General features: G+C 39.1%; 1 protein-coding gene across 1 annotated transcript in view; it reads left to right on the top strand.

Annotated features, from left to right (window-relative positions):
- Positions 1–505: 505 nt before the first annotated feature.
- Positions 506–11143, top strand: part of NCALD (neurocalcin delta) — a 71206-nt gene continuing 60568 nt past the window's right edge. Inside the window, exon 1 of the mRNA XM_024208942.2 lies at positions 506–566. The gene's annotated coding sequence lies outside the window, so the exon portion shown is untranslated. The remainder of the gene's footprint in view (positions 567–11143) is intronic.

Here is an 11143-nt window from a genome sequence, read left to right as displayed (position 1 = left end):
AACCGCGGAGACAGAGTCTCTACGTGCTTTGAGGGCGGCTGCTGATTTATTGGGGTGGGGTGGGGTGGGGGGAGAGATGCTTTTTTCATCTGGCTGATGATAGGCATCAAAGTGAGGTTTGGAGAGGAGGGTTTTATTTTTTTTAGTAAAGTGTCTTTTCCTAAAGGGACATGAGTAAAAACACCCCCGAGCAAAGGTGGCCCCGACTCCTCCTCCTAGCGAAACTGAAATGAGCTCCTGGTGTTTGGGTTGTCAGGGAGCCCGTGATGGTTCAAATGTGCACACAGTATGACAGATGACCTATTGAAATAATTTCAGAGCCGTGCTGTGGTTGCTACGACAACCAATGCTCTCTTGGCTTTCATCTGGCCATGTGACAGTGACTTTGACGTCAGCTGGAGGCAGAGTCTGTGGTTTAGTCCACACAGCCAAAGGCTTGTGAGAATCTGGTGGATGCTGGACTTATCCCCCTTGCTGCTGCTTCCCAGGGGCTGCCAGGGCATGGACTACTGACGCCTTGCATTTCTACCGTGGGAGGCTACCGGTTTGCTTTATGCTCTAATCAGGTATTATAATATTTTTTTAAAAAGCGTGTTGTGGTTGAGTTTTCTTTTTGCTGGTTTGTTTTGGCTGCAAGTTTGCCTTGATGAGCAACTACAGACAACTGCAAAGCAGCTTCCAGTTACTAATTCTGTGTGCAGACAGCAAAGCAAAGTTAAATTTGGATTAATGGTCCATGAAGGGAAAATAAAATATAGTAAGTAGTTCTTGCTTGACACTTTAAACCACTACATAACAATATAGAGGAACATCAGCAAAATATTCCATCTTGGTATACACAAAAATAATTGTGTTAGGAATTTTGTTGGTTTAGGCATCAGTATTGTTGGAACTTTTTAAAATTGCTGTCTTGTTCAGATTAAACTGAGAATCAGTTTTCTTGTTTTAATTCCCGGTGTGTTTAACAAGCCAACAATAGACATAGATAGGAACATTATGCTACTAGACTCCAAAAGTTTGAGTTCTCTGTTAAATCATCTGTGTTCATGCATGCTCTCAGCACACGCTGCAATCATACAATGTTAAAGCCTTTTATCAGAGCCTTGGGGCATGTGATTGATTGACTGTATTATGTTTATGGAGGAAAGGGTCAACAGCTTCCTGAAAAATAATCTGAAATATGCCAAGATACCAAGATAACTGTAATGTATGCTCCTACCCCTTTCCTCCCCTACACATGCGCACACAGAGCTTTTCTTTTCTGTTTCTCTTTGTGGGGTAGAGTGGTTAGATTAGCTTAAAAAAAAAAGAATTGCAGCATGAAAAATGCAGTACTAATTGAAAAGTAAAATGCTACGTTGGCAAAAAAATTTCTGAAGGTTTTTTTAAAAATTACATTTCTTGAAAGGAAGTTGTCACCAAAAGCAGAAATCATCACTTCTTAAAGTTGTAAATCTTTGGCTACATTAGTGTGTGGGTACATATATATTATTAATTCTAAGAATAGATCACAGATGAAGCAGTGTGTGTTCTTTCCTGGAAAAAATTTATTTGATAATTCTAACATGTCTATGTGCCACCATTCCTTGTTCCCTAGCTAACAATAAAATCTTTAAACTTTGATAATTTTTTTTAAACCTGCCTCTCTGCTGAAGTACTCAAGGAGCTGCGCAACAATTTAAAATGCAATGCAGTAACAAATATAACTATATAGAAACAGATACATATCCAAGTATGGTGGCATTAATAATTGTTTTTAAAAGTGAACCAATAGATATTAAGACTGAAAGCACCTCTGAAAAAACTAGTCTAGAATAAATTTGCTTAAACAGAACACCAGAAATAAATGCATCTAAAATCTTAAAACAGTTGTACTTGATATTAAATCTATACTTTGGAGTTTAAATCTTCTGTCAAAAAAATTCTGTATTTTTAAACTTCATTTAAAAAAAATTTCACCTAATGATAAAGCATCAGATTTTATGTACACTCTACTTTTTTATTTAGGCAAATTTAATTAAGATCTATAATGTTGCAACTACTCTGAAATACTATATGGTTAATATATTCTTATTAACTTCACGATCATTTAAAAGCTTATATGAAAGTTTGTTCCTCCTTCAAGTGAACAAGACTTTCTAATACTACTCTTATTCACACTGCATCTATTCTGCCTGTTGTCCTGTTGCATTAGACTGTGAATCCTGTACACAGGTGAGCCATTTGGACTACTCCTATGAGTAACTGCTCACCATATATCCATGTATGAAGAGAGATTACAAAAATCTGGCTCACTGAAATCAAGGAGACTTACTCATTGAGTAAGGTACTACACAACAAGTAGTGGCAGAATCTAGCCCTAAATGTGTAAAGGTACATATGTTCATTCATTTACAATGACCGGGCCAGAATCTGAAAGCAATTATGTACACCAGCCAATTACTTACTTGCATTGAGTAGGACAACAAATTATTTGTATTCACATTTTCAGGATCTGTCCCATGTATGTAAACCATTATCTACCAAGCTTTGTTTATTGTTTCACTAGTGCCATGCAATGAATGCTGATGCACAATCACATTAATTTATAGCATGAATAAAATTTCCCATAGATTATATTGTGCTTAATATCCTTAGAAATGCCTGCTGGGTGAAAAATAATTCATGTAGTGGTTGCCCATGTGCCATTAATTAAAAATAATTTTAAAAGAGATCCATCAGTTCCATCTTTTAAAGATATGTTTTGCTTTAGCAATAATAACCAAGTCTTAATAAAAGGATTAGATTGATCTGTGTAAGGAAGACAAACAGTTCCCCATTTGACCAAAATGGTTCTAGCAATATTATTACAAAAGGTGTGAAGTACAAGAGTATTGATTAAACTGAGTGAACCAAGTGTTGTCCAACTCTGCAAGGTGACGAAAGCTATCGTTTCTCATCGACTTCAGTGGGATCTAAAGACACTCAGTCCCTCTCAGCATTGGGCCCTATATGAATATCAGAAGAATGCCTTGTTTTTTATCTACTACTAAGAATCTAACAGTGTGGAAGTTGGTTGTTTGATAGGCCGACCTTGAGTTCAGAATGCAGAAACTGTGGAAAATGCACACATCCTTGCTTCATGTGAAATGAGGAAGATGGCTAGTGATAAAGGTCCCTAATGCTATGCACAGCTCCCAGGGACAGCGTATTTTAAGTCTGGTTAATCCTGTATGTTATGAAGCATTTTTCTGACTAACACTTGATTTATCTTCTTCTGTGTTTGTGATATTCACAAGATAATTTAGAATTTGATTTCTCAACCTTTTCCATGCGATGACCCCATGTTACCACACCAACGGGGGAGGGGAGGGGGAAATCAGGTTTCCCCTTCCTGTATAGGAGGGTGGTTGAGAACCCATGATTTAGATCACTTCTCCATATTCTGTCCCATGCAATATTTGTGGAGACAGAGATTTTAAAATGTAAACTTACTCATACTTGAAACTCACAAATCTTACTTACAGTGAATTGCTTACATCCGCCTTAGGTGACATTACATCCTCATCTGGTTGTATGGGGATTGACACGTGTAACTCCCATTAGTCTTAATAAGAGTTACACATGCCAATCCCTTGCACACATCAAGAGACTATCCCTTTGTACAGTCTTGTCTCTTTATCCATAAAGAAGAGTGAACTGATTGGTAATTACTGTAGAATCAGAGTACTTCACCTTAAGGGAGATCTTGGCTAAAAATGGAATATAAAGCTCATTGCAAAACTGGATTTAACTAGTAAAATTAAAAACTATGCTCAAATTGTTGATACACTTACTCTAGAAATAACTTTATTGTTTTAGTGTATTGTACCTTGATCTGTGTGAGTTGATGGACAATGACAATCCAAATATAGGCTAGAATGTTAAAAGCCAATTCTTGCCAATACAATCTAAGTCACCTTTTTAATAAAAGCTTCCTACTTGCAATACTCTGAATCGTCTCACATGGATTTGAAAACCTTTCAAGAGTGCCAATTCTGCGGGCATTTTAAGGGCCCAATGTTCCACTCTGTTACAGCACAATAAAACCAGTGTAACTGCATTGTAGTAAGTGGAATCACACCAAAGGAAAACCAGTGGAGCACCAGGCCCTTAAATCACATTTTTTGCAGAAGTTAGTTTCAACGCTGTTAAAAGTAACTAAATCGTGATAATGTCTTTCACCCACATTAGCAACAAACAGTTAAAGTGACAACTGAGTAACAGTGGAGATTTAGCCTTTTAATCAACAGTTGCTTTTTTTTAATCAACAGTTGCTTTTTTAACTAAACCCAGATGCCATGCATATGATATTGGAAAGGCAAAGTAAATGATTACTCCATGATTTGTACCAAGTTCAAGTACAAAAGCCAAACTCTGGAATGTTTTTGGTATTCACATTTCAAAAGGAACCATTTACAACAAGCTGAAATCTGTGCAGACAACCATAGTCAGATAACAGTTAAAAATAGTGTGTTTTGGCTCCACGCTTACTGCTGTTAAATTTATCTTCTTAAATAGCAGGGAGTAAGAGTTGAGGTTTGAGAAACAGTAATTTTGTGATTATTTTACATGGACCGAATTGTTCTGTCATCAAATTTGCATTTCAGTCAGCATTACAGTATGAAAATATAATTAGAAACTGCAGCTCAAATCACTGAATGCAACGTTTTCCCAAAGGGAGTACAGAAAAGAAGCTGCTCTTGTTAAAACTGTAGCTGATGGTGAAATCCTATATTTGGAAAATATGAACATATAGTTGCAGAGTTCCTTTCATTTCTGTGGTCTCAACTCTCCTTTTGACTTGCTGCTGAACTTCATTTTTCGTGAGATTCACTTCCACACAAACATTTAATCGTTTAAAGCAAAAGTCCCTGTTCTGTAGGATTTCAGCCTGACACTGCTATGAGTTGCTGAATATTTTTCAACCACAAAATGACATTGAGATGATGTTAAGAATCTGACTTACACCCAGAAAAGCCAGGAAGCTTGTTGCTTGGACTGAAACATTGCCTTTAATCTGCCCCAGCGGCAGTGCCATAAAATGACCCAATGTCAGGAATCCCCAGCAACATCTAGTCTCCGTGGGATGAATAAAGGATGGAGTTCCAGGCTTTGCACAGTAGTTGTTTGCTTCTGGAAGTTTAAGACTTAGTAGTACGTATTCACAATGTAATTGCATGAGTCTCATTGATTTCAATCCCTGAAGTTATTGAAACTTCTTGTTGTTGTTTGTTAAGATTGCCCTGGTATTAACTGGAAATGAAAACATGCATCTTTGAAATACTAAAGGTTCAAAGTATCTTTAGATCTGGATTCATGTTGATAGATACCCTCTGAGTTTACTCAGCTCACCCTTTGGAGTGTGCTTCAAGGAACAAATCCTGCCCACCACTTTAGGTATACGGCAGAACCAGAGCAGTCTCACTCCGTAGAGGGTGGGGTCCAGGAAATGGGGAACACATTCAGTGCACAGACACTCTACACACACCACTCACCTGTGCTTCACAGAAACTCCTTGTCCTCCACCAGAGGGAGCTTTAAAAATGGGGCAGGGGTGGGACAGAAGAATAGGAAAGGTTCCTGTGGATCTGTAACAGTGCAGATAATGGGCAAACTTGCTACATGTGCGTATGTTGAGCCCGGTGATTCTATAGCTGCAGTAGTGTCACCAGTGTTCTGAGGAATAGGATTCTGCTCCTGGGACAGCCATGGGACATCTTTCCACCCCGACTGTGTCCAGTCCATATACTTCTGCTTGGCACAGGGGAGAGAATTTGCATCATAGTTACTATTTAGAGCAATGCACATGCCATCATCTGGATCTGTTTTGTTATATTTTATAAGTAATCACAGCATACACCATAGTGTGTACCGGGAAAGAGTTTTCATTACAGGTAAATGACCCTTCCTGCTGTCGAGGCTTCATGGTAGTGGTGCACAGAGGGGACTGGGAATGCATGCAGATTGCACAGCCCCTTTTTTGTCTACCCGGTTAGTCTGGCGTAGAAGGGAGCGCTCATTGGGCCTGAATTTATGTGGATTTGGATAGGGGATGCAACAGGAGCAGCTGTCACTATTCCAGCCCATGGAGAAGTTCACTTTAATATGCATGGAATTATAGGGTTGCCAGTTTTAATTGGACGTATTCCTGGAGGTTTAATCACATGACATCTTTAATTAAAGATTAATCTTTAATTCCTGGAGACTCCAGGACAATCCTGGAGGGTTGGCAACCCTAAACCAGACTCAGACTATGATTAAAAACCTTTGACACAGTCATTAGGCCTACTTGGTATGTGTTTTTAAATGTCCGTAACTGCCGTTTAATTTTTTTAAATCACAGCATAGTTATACTGGGTAAAATTTTAGTGGGGCTTAGGCACTTTTGAAAACTGTACCCGCTGTGTTTACTAGGGTGTGCTATGGGCCTGCTGAACCCCATGTGGAGAACAGAGCTGTTTGAAAAAGACAGGAAAACAAAAGGCTTCTGAAACTAGTAAACGTTTGTAATTTTTGTTGTCTTTTAAAAATAGCTAAAAAAATTGGTTTGTCGTTTGGAAGATACGTAAAATAGAAACGCTAGCAGTTTTTCTGGGGCTGAAGAAACACACAAGCAGGTGTTGCTGAAGAATCAAGAGTTTGTTCTCAAGGGCTTCAAGGAGGCTCTCATAAAAAAGTGGAGTTTGAAAGAACACAAGATTAAGTATCCGTGAGGTTTTGTTAGACAAGCATATAAGGTAATTTAAGTGCTAGCACTTGCGTTCCAAAGCAGAAACATTTCAAAATAAATCTCAGCTAGATTCTTCTTTCATAGGATTCTTTCAATCACTGAAGGCAGTAGAATGAAGCAACTTTTCCTAGTTAATTGAGACCTCATTTGTAGCTTTTCCAAAGTTGCTAAAACATAGTGGGCATGTCTCACTTGAAGTGTCTAACTTAAATGGCACACTCATGGTCATTGAAACTGTGACACAATCCTGAAAATGTTTCATTCCAAAAGAAATATTCTGCTTGAGTTTATGTTGTATGAATATTCCTGATGGCCAATTCCAAGATGTTGAGGGTGGGTGGAAGAGAGTGAACATGAAGCTGTTTATTTCTACAACTCATTTATGCCTGTTTTCACAGCATTATTCTTTTGTGTAGAATGGTAGCATGATTGAGGAATTCTCTCTAGCTTTGCCATTTTAGTAAGCACCAGTCCAATTAAAGCAATTACAATTCAGCAGAGATGTCTGCTGTCTTCTGTATATGTCTGTCAAGTTTTCTAATCATAACTGTTTTATGTGTGAGTTTATATATAAACCCACACTGACCCTGCTAATGTATTGACAGTTAAGTTCCTCGTGGAACTTTCCCATGTGTATATGGGCTGCGGTGCATGAGAGCAGAATATGAAATTATAGCTGGCTTGGGATCAATCTTGAACCCGTCTTTGGTCTACTCCTTGCTTGTATGTCATCATGTAGGTCTGATCTTAAGAGGTGCTGAGAACCCTCAATGCCCACTGCCCTCAGCTAAGTGCTAAGAATGTCACAATATTATGAAAACTTGCTGTTTCATTCTGGTATGCTGGAGGGCTTTCGTATCCGAAAATCTAGAAATATGTGGCAGAATGAGTAGTGTTTCGTGACGCACTATATGTTACATCCCCTCTAATTCTGACATATTGATAGGGTTGTTCAATTATTTGGATTTTCCAAGAATTACCTGAGTAGGGAATCGTTCTGCAGAAAGTCCTTGCAGCAGACAATGTCAAAAGCTGATTATCCACCAGGAGCCCCCAAATCTTTTTCAGAGTCACTGCTTCCTAGGATAGAGCCGTCTGTGCTGCAAGTCTGGCCTACGTTGTTTGTTCCCTGATGTATAGATTTATAGTTAGCTGTATTAAAACACATTTTCTTGTACCCAGCTTACCAAATGATTCAGATAGCTCTGTGTCAGTGACCTGTCCCCTTCATTATTTACCACTCCCCCAATTTTTATGTCATCTACAAACTTTATTAGTGATTTTGTTTTCTGCCCGGTCATTGATAAAAAATGTTCCATAGTGCATGGCCAAGAATTGATCTTGGCAGGATCCCACTAGATACACACCTGCTTGAAGATGATTCCCCTATTTACAGGTACATTTTAAGACCTGTCAGCTAACCAGTTTTTAATCCATACGTGTGCCGTGTTGATTTTGTACTGTTCTCATTTTTGTAATCATAATATTGTGTGGTACCAAGTCAAATGCCTTACAGAGGTTTAAATATATTACATCAACACTATTACCTTTATCGATCAATTTGTAATATCATAAAATATATATATCAGTTTATTTTGACCAGATCTGTTTTCCATAAACCCATGTTGATTGGCATTAATTATATTACACTCCTTCAATTCTTTGAGTCCCATGTCAGCTGCTCCATTATTTTGCCCAGGATCAGTGTCAGGTAGATGAGCCTATAATTAACTAGGTTGTCCTGATTTATCCTTTTAAAATATTGACACAGCATTAGCTTTCTTCCAGTGTTAGAAGAGTTATTGAAAATTAGAATTAATGGTCTAGTGAGCACCTCAGCCAACTTTTAAAAAAATTCTTGGCTGCAAGTTACTCAGACCTGCTGACTTTAAAAATGTCCAACTTTAGGAGCTACTGTTTAACATCCTCCTTAGCTATTATTGGAATGGATAGTGAGCTTGATGTGTACCCCTGATGTCTTGTCCCTGACATGGGGCGGGGAGGAGGATCTCTCCTGGATTACAGCTTCTTCTATGCTAAAGGTTTTTTCCCTCCATCCAAACAATGATAAGAAAGGAGTGAGGTGTCTCCTATCTGGATTGAGGAAGACTCTCCCTCTCACCCCACCCCCAGCCTCTAGCAGTCAGGGAAAGGAGCTCCCATAACTGACCTGAGATGGAGGATTCCTCACCTACCAACTCACAAAGTTTAGTTAAACACAGCATTCCTGGCATCTCTTCATGCCCCAATCCCTGACAATGTTCATTATATTGTACTGCTTGGGACAGTTCCAATGTGTGCAGCCCCAACTGGGGTTGGGGGTGGAGTGGGTCAGATTGAGGATGAGGAACTGCAGCGCCTCGATACATAAGTTCTTCCTCCACCAGCATCCCGAGAGCTACTCCACAACATGGAACTTTCTTTTTGCTTTGCTGGGGCTTCCTCTCTGGCAGGGTGGCCTGCTGTGCTGGCTGCAGAGGTATCCCCAAAGGTCACCTGTACTTTCCTTTGGTAAAAATTCCCATGTGTATTAGAATTCTGAGGAATTTGCTACTTCTCAAAAATGTACCAGTGTTGTGTGTGTTAAAAAGAAAAAGCTTGCAAAACGCTTGGGAATATTGGTGGTAAATGCAGGTGAGAGTTAAAGGAACTGCAGTGAACCTGGTACACATGTGGTCCGGGGGGCTGGGAGATTTTATTGAATTTATTAATAAAAGTTCAGGATGCCAGGCAGTTATGTGAATTCTGCAGTTTTTGCTGGACTAAGTGCCATCTGTACACAGAAAAGAAAACGTTCCTTTGCAGTCCAGTCTAGTCCAATGACTGTGAGTTGGCCTGTAGTGGTGTTGTCCACCTCTCAACATGCCCATTTAATGTCTGTGAATATTTGAGCAAACTATGTTAATTAAAAAACAAAGTTATTTTTAAAGGAAGGTGATAGAAAAGTTGCTGGTGTGTGTGGCTGTTTGCTCTGCATTTGCTCAGCCCTTCATTAAACACTGAAGTCTTTGTGGAAAACTCTGCTTTACGTTATTCTAAAGATCTCAATGAAAGGCAAATTTTAGTGTGTAATTAATTGTCACATTACAGCTTCTAAGATGCCAAGCACATAAGGTAAAATGCACATTGTTCTTGGTACACTTTTCAGCACAATGCTCCATTGTGATTTTAGTAGAAACTTTGCAAATTTGAGCAGTGTGCTGATTGCACAGTCGCCGGAGAGGAGGAGCAGCAGCAAAATGGTAAAAAGATTTATTGTTAACATTGTAAAGGGTTACAGCATTTTCCAGACTGGCATTTATTCCTTTTGTTCACTTAGTTCTCCTGTGCTTTTACAGTATTTTTCCCATTACTCATTTCTTGCCCGAAATAACATTTTTAACAGAAGGAATTGCTTGAACTTGAAGAAGAGGGGAATACGTAGCCAAATTGGACAGCTGTATGTCTGGTGTGTCAGTGTGAGGGCAAATTCTGCACTGTCATTTTAGTTTTAATTGGAGATGATAAAACAACTGGCCATTCTCAGTATTTTGGGTAATATAATAACTTTCATATCCCCAGAATAAGCTTGATAGTTCTCATGCACTGAGTCTACAGTTGGGTTTTCATGGCTATATTGATATTTTGCATGCACAGCTACAATTGCTCTAGCTCCATAGAATGATGTAATATGGATGTAAGTAACTTTCTAAAAAATGGAACAGTTAACATGTGTGAATGGTTTCTAGCTACAAAAAAGATGTGATTACTGTACATAGTGCAAGGCTGCGCTGCGGGATCATGTAGATCTCCTGTAGGGCACCTTTGTGTTTGCAGTTGACTAGAACCATTGCTTCTTGATGGCATGCAACAATTAGGGACAGAAAGGGTTTTTTGTGTGGAGAAATGATGACAAAGAAACATAACCATGGAGCCAGGCAGATAGCCCTTGCTGAGTTAATCTTACTGAAACAGATCTTCAGTTCTCACTGTATCTCCTTTATACCTCTTAAAACTGACCCAAGAGGACAGCTGGCATTTCCCATTAAAAAGGAAAACGGTGAGATGGCTTAGAGCCAGGGTATGCCACCCATCCATTAGAGCCTAGAGTGGATGTGTGTGTCATGGACAGGAGGAGACATAGCCATATTACATTCTGCAGTCCTTGCTAGCTATCTATACTGGAGGGAGGCCAAGGAAATCCAGAGATGATCCAAAGATGAAAAAACTAATACCATAGCAATGGCTTCCCATCCTCATGTATAAAGGATCTTTGTTACTGCCTTGCTGTCCCGGAAGTGTTGATTCACTTATCAGTTAGGGTATGCCTACGCCACAGTCAAAAGTGTTACTGCAGCAGGTGTAGACACACCTGAGCTAGCTTTGATCTAGCTAGCTCAAATAACAATAGCA

This window comes from Terrapene carolina, unplaced genomic scaffold (genome assembly GCF_002925995.2).
Source record: "Terrapene carolina triunguis isolate 2854851 unplaced genomic scaffold, T_m_triunguis-2.0 Scaffold58, whole genome shotgun sequence".
Lineage (NCBI taxonomy): Eukaryota > Metazoa > Chordata > Testudines > Emydidae > Terrapene > Terrapene triunguis.
The sequence above is the reverse complement of the archived record's forward strand: the minus strand, read 5'-3'. Positions and strand labels throughout refer to the sequence as shown.